The sequence below is a fragment of the Hippocampus zosterae genome, chromosome 8 (genome assembly GCF_025434085.1).
Source record: "Hippocampus zosterae strain Florida chromosome 8, ASM2543408v3, whole genome shotgun sequence".
NCBI lineage: Eukaryota > Metazoa > Chordata > Actinopteri > Syngnathiformes > Syngnathidae > Hippocampus > Hippocampus zosterae.
This window is the reverse complement of record NC_067458.1, coordinates 17,322,589-17,335,330: the sequence shown is the minus strand read 5'-3', so window position 1 is coordinate 17,335,330 and position 12,742 is coordinate 17,322,589.

Here is a 12,742-nt window from a genome sequence, read left to right as displayed (position 1 = left end):
GGGACACCCTGAATCGGTTGCCAGCCAATCACAGGGCACACAGAGACAAACAACCATCCACGCTCACATTCACACCTAGGGACAATTTAGAGCGTCCAATCAGCCTGCCACGCATGTTTTTGGAATGTGTGGGAGGAAACCGGAGCACCCGGAGAAAACCCACGCAGGCCCGGGGAGAACATGCAAACTCCACACAGGGAGGGCAGAGCTGGAATCGAACCCGGTACCTCTGCACTGTGAAGCCGACGTGCTAACCACTGGACTACCGGGCTGCCCTGAACAGATTATGTTTTATGAAAAACTTGGCCTGGCATCAATGTCTCCATTGAAAATAATGTCAAGTGAATTCAATTGTTTGTACCATTTGCTCACAGACAGTGTTTAAAACACAATTTTTTTCTTAAATCGCATGCTTGATATCCATTCATCTGTTTTTTTAAATAATGTTTTTCTCTCATTAAGGTCACAAATAAGTTGCCGCCTATCTCAGGTGTGTGTTCTATTGGCTGTGTACAAGATGAACTGGTTGACCGCCAATCGCAGGGCGCATTTGACGAACACTTATTCACACTCACATTTATTATATTTTGTGCCTTCAGTGAAAATTTGGATTGTGGTCGGGAACCCGGAGGTTCTTCTGTGTTGCGAAAGAGCAACACTGTTAGTGATAAAATCATTTCCCAGATGACATTTGCAAAACAACAAACCGCTGGACATGAACTAAAATGAAACAAAGAAAAAAATGGAATCGTTTAAGGATGTGCACGTATAGAAATGTCAAATCTTTTTTTTAAAAACCAAACAGACACTTTTTCTATTTGAAAGGAAAGGATCAGTCCATACAGTACATTTGAGTAAGAGCTATTTATAAATCTCATTGGATATGAAACTGAGTGGGGACTGGGAATGTGGGAGACATAGCATGAAGCAAATGGGGGGGGGGGGGGGGAAAAGCATAAACAAGCTCAAACATTTGCCGTATAAAATGAACCAAGTGACAACCATTGTTTTTTCTTCTCTGAATCATCCATCCATTTTCTGATCTGGTTTATCCTCACAAGGATTGCGGGGGTGCTGGAGCCTATCCCATCTGTCGTCAGGTGTGGGGGCCACCCTGAACCTGTTGCCAGCCAATCGCAGGACACACAGAGATGAACAACCATCCACGCTCACACTCACACTTAGGGATAATTATAGTGTTCAATAGGTCTGCCATGCTTGTTTTTTTTGGAATGTGGGAGGAAACCGGAATACCCGGAGAAAACCCACGCAGGCCCGGGGAGAACATGCAAACTCCCCACAGGGAGGCCAGAGCCAGGATCAAACCCACGACCTCTGCACTGTGAGGTCGACGCGCTAACCGCTGGACCACCATCTGAATCAGTGAACTAATATCCCTTATTCTAACTTCTTATTCAACAATGTCATCAGGTCCGGTAAAGTGAATTTCGCTTGTATTTAATGGTGTGCACATTCCATTTGTAGAGGTTGTTATCAGAAAATATACGTGGGGGCAAAATAGATAGAGTAATCACAAAAGAAGATAAGTATTTTATCGCTGCGCGCCGCTGTGAGCGTAAATAGCAGCCCGACAGCTCTTTAAACAGCATGTGTTAGTGTGCCACAAGGCATTTCCTTCTCCTACTTCTTGATTTCTTAATTGAAAATGAATGATGGAACAAAATTACTTACTGTTACATGAATACAAATATGAATGTAGGGCAGACACATACATGAATAAAAACATTTTTTCAAGTGTGCTATATTGTCCTCATGCTTAGATTTTTTCCCCCCAGTGAGCTGCCCCTCAACACTCATCCTTCAATGCTTCTTCTCGCTAGCAGTTGCAAATGAAAAAACAAAAGAAGCATTTTCCCCATTATGCCATGGGGTATTGACTTGCACGCACAAGTAAAAAAATATATATATTTTGTTTTAGCATTTGGCCTACATTAGACCAATATATAAAAAGATGTTTATTCATACTCTTTATGGTTTTATTATTATGCCTGCAATGTATGCTACATTATCCATTTGGCTTTGGCTTTATTGACTTGCACACCCGCATATTGGTATAAAGTAGGGAAAAATGCAATTTCTTTCAGCATTCAGTCCACAAGTACATTCGAACGTACTTGCAAATGTGCTCAAACATTTGCCAGGCATAAATGTTGACTCAACATTGGCAGTTCCATGCAACCGTTAACTCAAAAAAGTTGCTCAAATTGTTCCTCCAGGATAGCACAGCCGAGCAAGAACACGGACGAGGTAGCACGGGTGCAGGCATGTAAGAGAGTAGCAACCACTATCTGCTACTTTTAGGAGGAGAAACTGGAGCACTGTTCAAGTAGTGAGTGGGAGAGATACCAGGATATAGTCTAGAGGCAGAGAGCGAGGTAGGAACAGGATCAGCAATATCTGTTTTCTTTTATTCTTGTGGAAGGAGAAATAGATGGAGCAGCCCCCAAAGAAAATCCATATACTGTTGCGAACTGCACTTCCAGGGCACAAGGCCCGCTGTTAAAAGGTTAAAAAGAGTTTATACTGAAGTGTTCATTTGAATTTTCGGAGCAGCATCTTTTTACTTTGACAGATTTCACACTGGGACAGTGTGACGCTTGTATTTTAAAATGAGAGCTGCGATTGACAATTGCCGACAAGGCCAGTCTACCACTGACTGTTTCTCCAACTGGCAGACCTTTATTTGTGTTTGATGCTCACCGGGGAGCATCTTTTGCGACACGCAATGTGGCAATCGATAACTGTCGATAACCGCATTTCAAAGGCATACTGTACCTGTAATTGGATTTCCAGATATGCTCAAACAATTCTGCAGAGATGAGGGAAACATCATCTTAATTTTTTTTCTAATTCGCCAGCAAGCAGCAAAATTATTCAACAAGTTGAGGAAGAAAATACACTTTTCATGAATGTAATGAGTTTGGGCATGCCTCATGTCCTCTGACTTTGAAGTGACTCCACTGAAAAATAATATTCAAGCAATGTATTGGCCCCCTTTGTAAAAGTTCTACTAACTTATTCAGGTTCATAGTCTACTTGTAAAAATCACGCCTAAAAGCGATGTTCAATGAATGAATAAAAAAATAATACTGAAAGACAAACGGGGATGTTTTCTTTCCGAGGGAAACTACAGTGAATACAAAGATGGATCATGTAAATATGTTTTTCAAAGAACTTCAGCGTTGTGATCTTTTTCCCTGTAATTTGTGTTTGAATGGCACATTTAGCGGCCGCCCTTTTTGCTTATGCTAGATAAATCTTTGTAGCCTAGATATTTGTTAGTCAGTTCAACAGGCCTTCAGCGTGGCAGCAATTTGTCTGCAACTCGGCCTATTTTCCTCATCTGTGCGGCTTTGTGGGCCGGAGTGTTCCAACCGTGTTTTCGAATCGTTAGCGAGATTGGTGTTCGACATGCATGAAGGGCGTCTTTTTGGGACTGGCAACCTCACACGCTTGGTAATTTAGTGCCATTTTCATGACAGCTATGTCGGTAGAACAAATTTCTATTTGATGTTCTACGTCACTAACTTGCATGAATGGTATTTTGGACCATCTTTCAGTCTCCCAGGCTACATTTACATGACAGCGACTTGTCATCAATCCACTCTGCCACTCAGCCACACCCACCTTCAAAGCCTCGCCATGCAGGTATAAAAATGCTCTTTTTGTGTAAATTCCCAGTCAAAAGGACACCCCATTTTCATTCAGGCTTAGCGGTTCAGTCTTTCCTGAGAGACAGCGGCATATTGTTAAGCGTGATTTTAACTGCTTGTTGTAAGGTGTCCTTGAGTTCATAGAAAGGCGCCCACAAATAAAATGTATTATTATTATTATTATTGTCCACATCTCATAGCTCACAAACACAACCTCAGACCTCACCTCTGTGTCTGAATGCAGTCAATCTCTGCTCCCCACCGAAAAAACAAACAAACCCATTCAATCTGATTCTCCATGACTTGGCCTCTCCCCATCTCTGAGAGATTTGTGTGCTGATGCATAGACAGCTTCCCGTCTGATTACTCTCATTGTATTCCAATTGCCAATGTGTGATGGCTTCTTCTTGTGTTGACATTTCTCATCTCGGTAATGTGTTGGTTGGAGATTGATTTGCAAAATGCAGAACCTTCCAGATATGGTTTGAGTCACGCAATTTAATGTAGAAAGGCCACAACATTAGGGACACCTGCCCGACTTAATGAAGTACAACGTCTCAAAAGTGTTACAATATTGAGTAGGACTAAAAACATCCCTCAAAAGTCAAAATGAAATATGGATTTCAAACCACCATCAGCTTAGTAAGAGACAGTTTCAAGCGGCAACCAAAGTGGAAATGCTTTTATTGCATTGGCCCACCAGTAAACAATTCAACTGTGTTCTCTCCCACCATGGCGCAAACACCCCCTTCTAACTCCTCCCATCCAGGAAAATCCCATCCTACACATAAGTCGACTGCCCTTTGCGCAAGACAAACACAAATAGGGCTTCTGGTGTGTGACACTTCAAAATATCTGTGTTTGGGGAGTGGGGGGGCAGTTGCCCGAAGAACATGATTGACTATTCATGTATGTATAGTTGACCTTGCTTCAGGAGAAATAGACAGACACTTCTTAGTGCCACCATCGGACTGTATTTGAAGTCTCTCCTTGCATGAAAGTTTTTGTTTTTATAACTAGTTCATTATTCTCAAGGTGCATCTTGTCTACTTAAATGTTTTCTTTGGACAACCCAATTCACAGAGGTTTCTAGTTCTGAACTTCTAATTTCTTTTAACTGGGCCATGCAGGTTTTTCGCCTAAGCCGTTATTAATACGTGTATCAAATATTCAGACTTAAGCCGAAGATTTAAAATCCGGCCAATAACATTAATATCTCACCTAAACTGAGTCACTCGCCTTGCTCGCCAGGATGAGAGGTTGAATCACGCGAAGAAATGTGTAAATCCCATTTTGTGCAACGGGGAATACATTTGGGTTCGAACTTAGAGACGAGCTAACAGTGGTGTCGCTCGATAAACAAACAGCGGGAGATCAAGGCATTCAGCATTCTCCAATAGATGTTTTAATCCATAATAGATGTCTGTAGACAACAAGTACAGGACAGCTAGTTCCACTAAAATGGGTTGAGATGTAGCGAATGGAACTATTACACTCACACATTACTCGCAACGGAGTGCCAATTATTGACGAACACGGCAGCGCCTGTCACAAAAGCACGATAGTTTACAGTTACTTAGAACACATGAGAATAACCTTGCTAAATGCTCATAAAGGCACCTGGGTTGTTGGTACACGCACACATCTCCATGTTTAGGTCAGTGGGCATCTTGAATCTGCAACACCTTTAAATCCAGGGATGGTTCGAGACCCGTTTTACTGAGGGAGCAGAGATGGGTGACGGGTTTTGTCAGAGGAGCACATTGAACCTGTTACTAGCTAACGCTAGTTAACCTGACCGCAGCACAAAACCCCAATACACCTTCAAGAGTAATTTAGGATTATAAAAAATGCAATTTACAGACTGTGTTTATGGACTGCACTTTCCTCGACACTGTTTTTTGTCTATTGTTCAAACTGAAGAGGGGGAAAAAAAGCACATTATGTCCTACTTCTGCAAAAACGAATACCAATGAGGCAGACATTGGGTCACAGCCAGATGACGATGTTGAGAGAGATGAAGAGAAGCCAGTTGGAGGCACTACAGAGTAACTGAGAGGACTTTGGAGTGTATTTTTTTTAACTGAGAAAAGATGGAGCTGGAAAGACAGATGAAGATTGAGAGAGTGAGGAGGTTGAGCGCAAGACACAAGCACAGCGTGAGACACATACAGACAATATACAGGTATGTGTTGGGGAAAGAGCATTTGCCTCCTCGATGTGTGTGTAACTTTCTATTCTCATGACATTAGAATGAACATGCACATTAATATTAATTTAAGCATTGAATTATTCAAGTGAAAGAATTTAAAGAATATTGCCTGTGCGCCTCTCCGTTTTGAACAAAAGACAAAAAAAACATTGCTATGGGATGCCGATGGTCCACGATAACGAGGATTTATTGTCTACAGCAGTAGTTGGCGCGATAACTGGCCCTGATTCTACCTTTGGCGACAATTCAGAGTGGGATAAAGTAAGTCATTTTAAACTAAAAGTACAACAATTCTTGAAAGTTTGATTTTTTTTTAAAGCGTTGAGCTATCAAGACTCAGTATACGACGACTGTCGCGGTACTGTCCAGTAAAAGAGATACGTTGTCAAATAAGTGGATGCAAGGCTTTGGGTATTCTTTGGGCACTGTATGGTGTAGATGAAGGCACTATATAAGTGTATACTCACTCACCATTTTGAACTCCTTAGATTTAACCAAGATTTTCATCTGTTGGACTGTTACGTGATTTTTCAGAAAAGTTCCAAATCATGACGCCGTCCAACTAGTTCTCAATTGAAAAGATATGAATCACTTTGGAACTCGTTCAACGACGCCAACACAAATAGCAAATCAGGAATTGGAGTACAAATCAGGGCTATCGTTAATTGTTTAATCGTTTCTAGCTTCTGACTGTGTCTCATTGGGTGGATGATAACTTGTTGACCCCCCTCCACCCCCATCAAGAACCGCTGCTGTTCAAATGCCGATTGAGCAAATTGAGCCAGCACTTGAAGATGATGTTTGAAGAAACAAGATTACATTTTTAACACTTGATTCTATAAAGGCAAACGAGTTTACAAAGGTGTGTCCTTTTGAAATGAGGCTGTCATGGTTGATGAGTGAATGACACAATGAGATCATGTTGGTCAAGTGGCTAGAATGAGTTTCTCGGTCTGGAATGAAAGCTCAAGTAGCCTGCCACTGAACCATGTTCTGATAAATAATCTCTTTACAGGAGTAAAAAAACAAAACAAAACAAAACAAAACAAAACTAATACTTTCATTCCAGTGTGTTTGTCTTATACTTCTGTCTGATACCATTAGTCATTATTCTGCGTGTTAAGAAGAAAATCTTTGAATAATCAGTTCTTAATTTCTATCTCAGGTGTAATTTTGCCTCTGATATTTGGACCATTTTTGATTTTTCGTGTCAACATGTCCCGTGCCTGATGATGATAATGAAAAATATTGTTCTCGGTGACTTCATATGCACAGGCAATGTTCTGCTGTTACAGGGGAGGGAGAAGATAAGGATGTACTAGATGTCTTCTCTCAAGGGTTATCTTAACCAGAGGGTTTAATTTTCATCCAACTTTGGAGCGTGCCAGCGCATCCTTGACAGGATAATTCTGAAAATAACTTCACTAACCCATCCATGAATAGTAAATAAGATCTTCCGCGAGGCTATACACACATTGACTTTTCAATGTGATTATGTCAAACCCTCTGGGAAATGATGTCGAGGTTGACACGTAAGACTTGACATTGCAGATGGGTGTCACATGTCGATGTTCTGTCAATCTGGAACAAGTCTGCTCTATATCCCGTTGCTGTCAAACAACATTGTTAAGTGAATAAAACGAACGGCTGTGAGAAATGTGTTTTCCTATCAACCAGAGGACCGCTTTTGATAAATGTTGTTGGAGCTCTCTGACTCATGACAGCACTTGATTAAGTGTTCCAATGAAGAAGTGAACTGTGGAAGGACCTTGCATCTTTAATTCAGCCTTTAATTAACCTTGCTCTGAATCCCAGCAAGACTTTGAATGGGAAAAGATTAAAAATACGACTTTTAAGGGTCAGCCACGCGTTGAAGGAAATTGGCCATCACCATGACCAGATGACAGTTTGGGCTGCGGTCAAGTGAAAGAGATGCTTGCATTTGTGTGTTACAATGGCATAATCATTCATTTCTTTCTCACCCTTTGTCAGAAAGTGGCAGGAAACATTTGTTGCCTAAATTGGTTCAAAGCACCTTGTCTGGCTTGTTACTCAATTCATATCAACCACATGCACGTTTTGAGGAAGGTTCATCTGTAACACACAGCAACACAGGGGAACTGCACGATGACAACTTTGAAAGCCTGCTTTATGGCAATGTATTTTCCCGCATATACTATAAACACGGTAAAGAATTATGTTCTTCACTTTTAATTGAAGACTTTGTAAAAACCAAATGCAGACACATTTGGATTCTGAACAGAGCGGTTTGAGCTCCACCAGGGTGTTGCATGATTCGTATCAAGGAACACGTACAGTGACTGGGTGGTTCTCAGAAAACGCCATCGGGACTACTTCCTGTTTGTGACATGCCGACATTTGCATGTATTTTTATTAAACGAAAAAATATATATTTTCGAAATTGACAAAGGCACTGGGAAATAACAGCAAATGTGTTTTTGAGTGGTGCCAAGTATTTATATGAACCTTGGAATGGAAGACAATCGGCTTTGTTTGACCAAGTTGCCGTCTGCCATTGTCAATGCCATCTTAAAGTGTTAAATTCCACCAGTTATAGAAATAACAATCATAAGGACACTGTAATTATTTTTTCTTTTGTGTGTGCGTGCGTGTGTGTGTGTTTGTGTACTTGAGCGAGTGAACCTTACTGCAGTCCTTGAGCCAGTTGTACATTGAGAAGCAAAATGGCGACGTGTTGGTGAAGGCCATCTGGAGACAATACAGTAAAAACAGAGTCAAAAGAGAACATTTCTCCCGCGGAGGAAGATAATACAATGAGAAATGTATTAACTTCTGAACACCTTATAGTAGTGGACCCCAATCTTTTTTACCCCGCGGACTGGTCTAATGTCAGACAATATTTTCAGGGACTGGCCTGATAAAGATAACGGCTAGATGAATAAAACAAAATAACATTATATGACCTGCATGAAACCTCTGGTATTTTCTAAAGATAATAATAAACACGAATCACGACGCAAGGAACGATCTGGCCGCAACACTCTGTGGTCGTAGTGGTAACGTTTAAACGTGCCTTCAAAATAAGATAAGTGCAAATAAAAAGTGCATGAAAAATACGACTCACCATCGCCGCATATTATGGAGAGTAGCTTGGTGCATGGAAATCTCCCGTTGAAATTAATCAGTTTTTGAAGTAGGACTACTGATACGGTCTATTAAATGTAGCCATCTTTTTCTTGAAAGTCGTAGGGTCCTCTTCTGTCTCTTGGCTGGGCCTTGTCCCCTTCCCAAAGTAACTTTCCAAAGACGTTTTTTTACTCATTTTGCTAGCTCCTGGGTTTCATTTTAGCATCGTGACCGAGTAGCGTGCCTTTAGAATCCGGTAAATTTCCAAAATAAAACATTTTCCGATTACGAAATTAATAAAACGGAAGTAATGTAAATTATTTAATCTCTCTGTGCGGTCCGGTACCAAATGACCCACAGACTGGTACCGGTCCGCGGCTCGGGGTTGGGCACCACTGCCTTATCGTTTGTCGGTGCTTTAGCAAAGTTGTTATGAAATGTCTTTCATCATCATCATCATCACGTCAGCAGAAAGGTACAGAAAGGTCAGGTTCACATATTTGTCAGAACCTGAAATAAATTGCTCTGTGTTTGTTCCTGAACGATCTCTCAGATCTGTCAGTCGGGCCTAATCCTACGATGCCTGGCGACTCTACGCTGATCTTTTGTTGAACTTTGTATATCGCTTTAATCGCTGTGTCCCAACTCATTTGGATCAAAGTCCTTCTCCACATTCACTGTGTTGTGTTGTCAGACTTGACAAGAGTTATGTAGATATTTGCAAATGGTTAAAAGATTTGGAAAACCTGAGTTGCACAGATGAACTCCATTTGCCATCACTTTGAATTTGCTCTAATGGAGAATAAAAACTGATGTTAATTAAACGGACGATGATTTCAAACAACCTGGCGGCAGGCCTCGCCGAACCTCTTTGCACTTTAAAAAGAATGGTATTATTGCGTGCGGAGCCCGAAGTTGCCTTTCTTTTGCAGGACTTTTTCTTTCGGCTAAACTCAAAGTGAAAGGTCCCAAGACATCAGCAAAATAACTTTTCGTGAAAGGCCAACTACAATCTGGACTGGTCGCCAGCCAATCCCATATTGAGACAGACACCCACATTCTCTACCTCACTGAGTGGCAACTGAACACAAGTCGGGTGAGAGGCAGGGTAAAAAAAGAAATGTTCCAACTTACATTCACACATTTTCCGATACTGCAAGATGAGTTGGCTGCTGCCGACTACCACCCGGCAAATAATGACTTCTGTGCGGTATCAGTGCATGCCGACATTAAATGACTGATTCTTAATTGCTGATGGAAGAGAGAGCACTAAAACAAACTTCGGCGATGAGCCATATGCTGCTCCACCAAGTCTAAAGGCAAATGGATTTTTCGCGGATCACGTCACAGCCTGCTCCTGTAAATTTCCATTCGAATAAAGGACATCAAGAAAATGGGATTGAATCTCTCACTGCAAAAACAAGCCTATAAAAAAAGCATTTTCGAATGAAAAAGCAAATCGAGAGATAATGACGGCAATGAATGGCAGAAAATCGGAGCACTCATCTGTACAGAACAAAAACCTGGCTGCACATGGAGCCGAAATCCCACATCCAAATCATTTTGACCTTGATTCATCTGGCATCTCCCCAGCCAAAATAGATCACGGCACACTTGCGGGATCTTTCGCCCTCCAAAACTGACGATAAAACAAAGCACTGCAGGCGCTGTCACACAATGGACAATTGCAAAACCTATGTGGCATCAGAAAAAAAGGTATTTCCTGACACATGTTCCATTGTGAGTGTGAGATTGCGTGCGTGTGTGTCTCGTGTGGATTTTTTTTTCTCTCGCTAGTCTTTATTTTTTAGTTTTATCATGATGGATGGTTCTCAGTCGTTGTTGGAAAATGACACATGAATTAGACCTACAGTATGTCAAGACAGAATTTCAAGAAGGACAATGTCTTCTGTACTTCTATTAATCTTAATCTTTGCAGTAAAGGTACATTTTAGCTATTTTGTTTCAAACAATAATAAGCAAAAAACAAAACTGAATTGGCCCTGTTAGTGAGTCTTGAGGACACCTTGTGAACAACACTGGAGCTCCCTTTCATACATTCATAAAATTAATATATTCATTCTGAACACGATATTGACAATGTGTACATACTTTATTTAAAAACTGTTGTGTACTGTCTTTCTCATATTAAGGAAAGTGTTTCAATGAGACAATACTGACATAATAAACCCTACTGCCAAGTAGGTTTCCCACCCATTAACAAGGCAGTTCAATGTCAGGCTGTGATTATTGACGGAACTATTATGTCGACGGAAGTCGACATAATAGTCAATCTAGCAAAAACTCAGCCATTGGGAGAAAAACAATTATGGGTTCAACTATACGGCAAAAATACAGTTTTGATATGTCCACTTGGTTTGAAGGACATGGTTGGATTCACACTCAGGGAATACAATGCAGAACATAAAACTGCCAATCACATTGATTACATTTGTAATTAAGCATTAAACGTGGTCAACAGTAAACTCAACGGTACACGAAAGATTGTCAAATAAAGGATGTACACAAAAAAAGTAAAATCGGAAGTTAAATTTAAAAACGTCATTTTCTTGTTTTCCAAAAGTGCCATATCGTCTCTCATCTACTTTCGAAAATAAATGCACAAAAGTTTGATCATTTTCAATCATTGTGTTGTAAAGCCACAAATGGCATTTGTTGTTGCTGTTTTTTTTCTCTGTTATGATGATATTAATGTTTGCATGATGCTGTTTATACATTCGACATCCTGCCAAAAGCATAATGATACCTATGACATTCGCTAGAAATTTACATTTCAAAATTAAAATGCGATTACTGTATCGGCATTTCTCCTCACACGGTTTCCAGAGGAAGCAGGCGTCCATTGTTGTTGTTGTTGTTGTTGTTAATTTCTGTGGTATACGTAAGGTCAGCGTGCTAACAGTAGGTGCTTGGTCCATACCAGTCACACAAAGTGGGTTGCACTCGGCAGACCGCAGAGGGCTCAGCTGGGACTCTTGCGGACAGGGGTGATGAAAATATTCACCTCACATGGACCAACACGCAGCCTGCGGTAACATGGATGTGCAATGCATATATTCATCTTAAACAAGTAGGACATGAGCGTCCCATGTGAAGTTTTTAGTTTAGAAGCTGGCATCAGAGAGTCATAATAAATAGAAGCCAATGCCGGTACTGATGAACATTTTGTGTTCTGGCCTCTTTGTACTCATTGATAAAAATATTCTCTGTCTTTGGAAGTGAAAATGTAATTCACTGCCGAAGATATGACTGAAAAAGCGCCACCAAAAAGCTTTCAAGTGTGTGCACGTGTGGAGGATATCAATGGGAATTGAGACTCAAAGTTGGATACTCCTTATAACTAATTAGAATTAAATTAATTGAGTACGACTTTGGAAAATATCAAGAAAAAGATCCCTTCGGGAAAACGAACACTAAACTTCGGGAGAGAGCTGCTATTTGAAATGCAATTCACGAATGACGTGGGAGTTTTCAAAACAAATGGGGATTTAATAAAGGAGATCGTTGCTATCTGGGAGAATTCCACATTAGTAAGCTCCCTGTGTTGGCGCCTCATCATCCCCAAGAGTGCAAACAACACGCCTCACATGTGAAGGGAAGATCGTAACCTTTTGCACATCCATTTTTGCTGCATGCTCACGACGAACATGCTCATCTAAAGTTTAAAAAGTCAAAGCAGCATCCAACAAACCGTTGGTGTACCACTCATGGGCCATGATTCAATGTC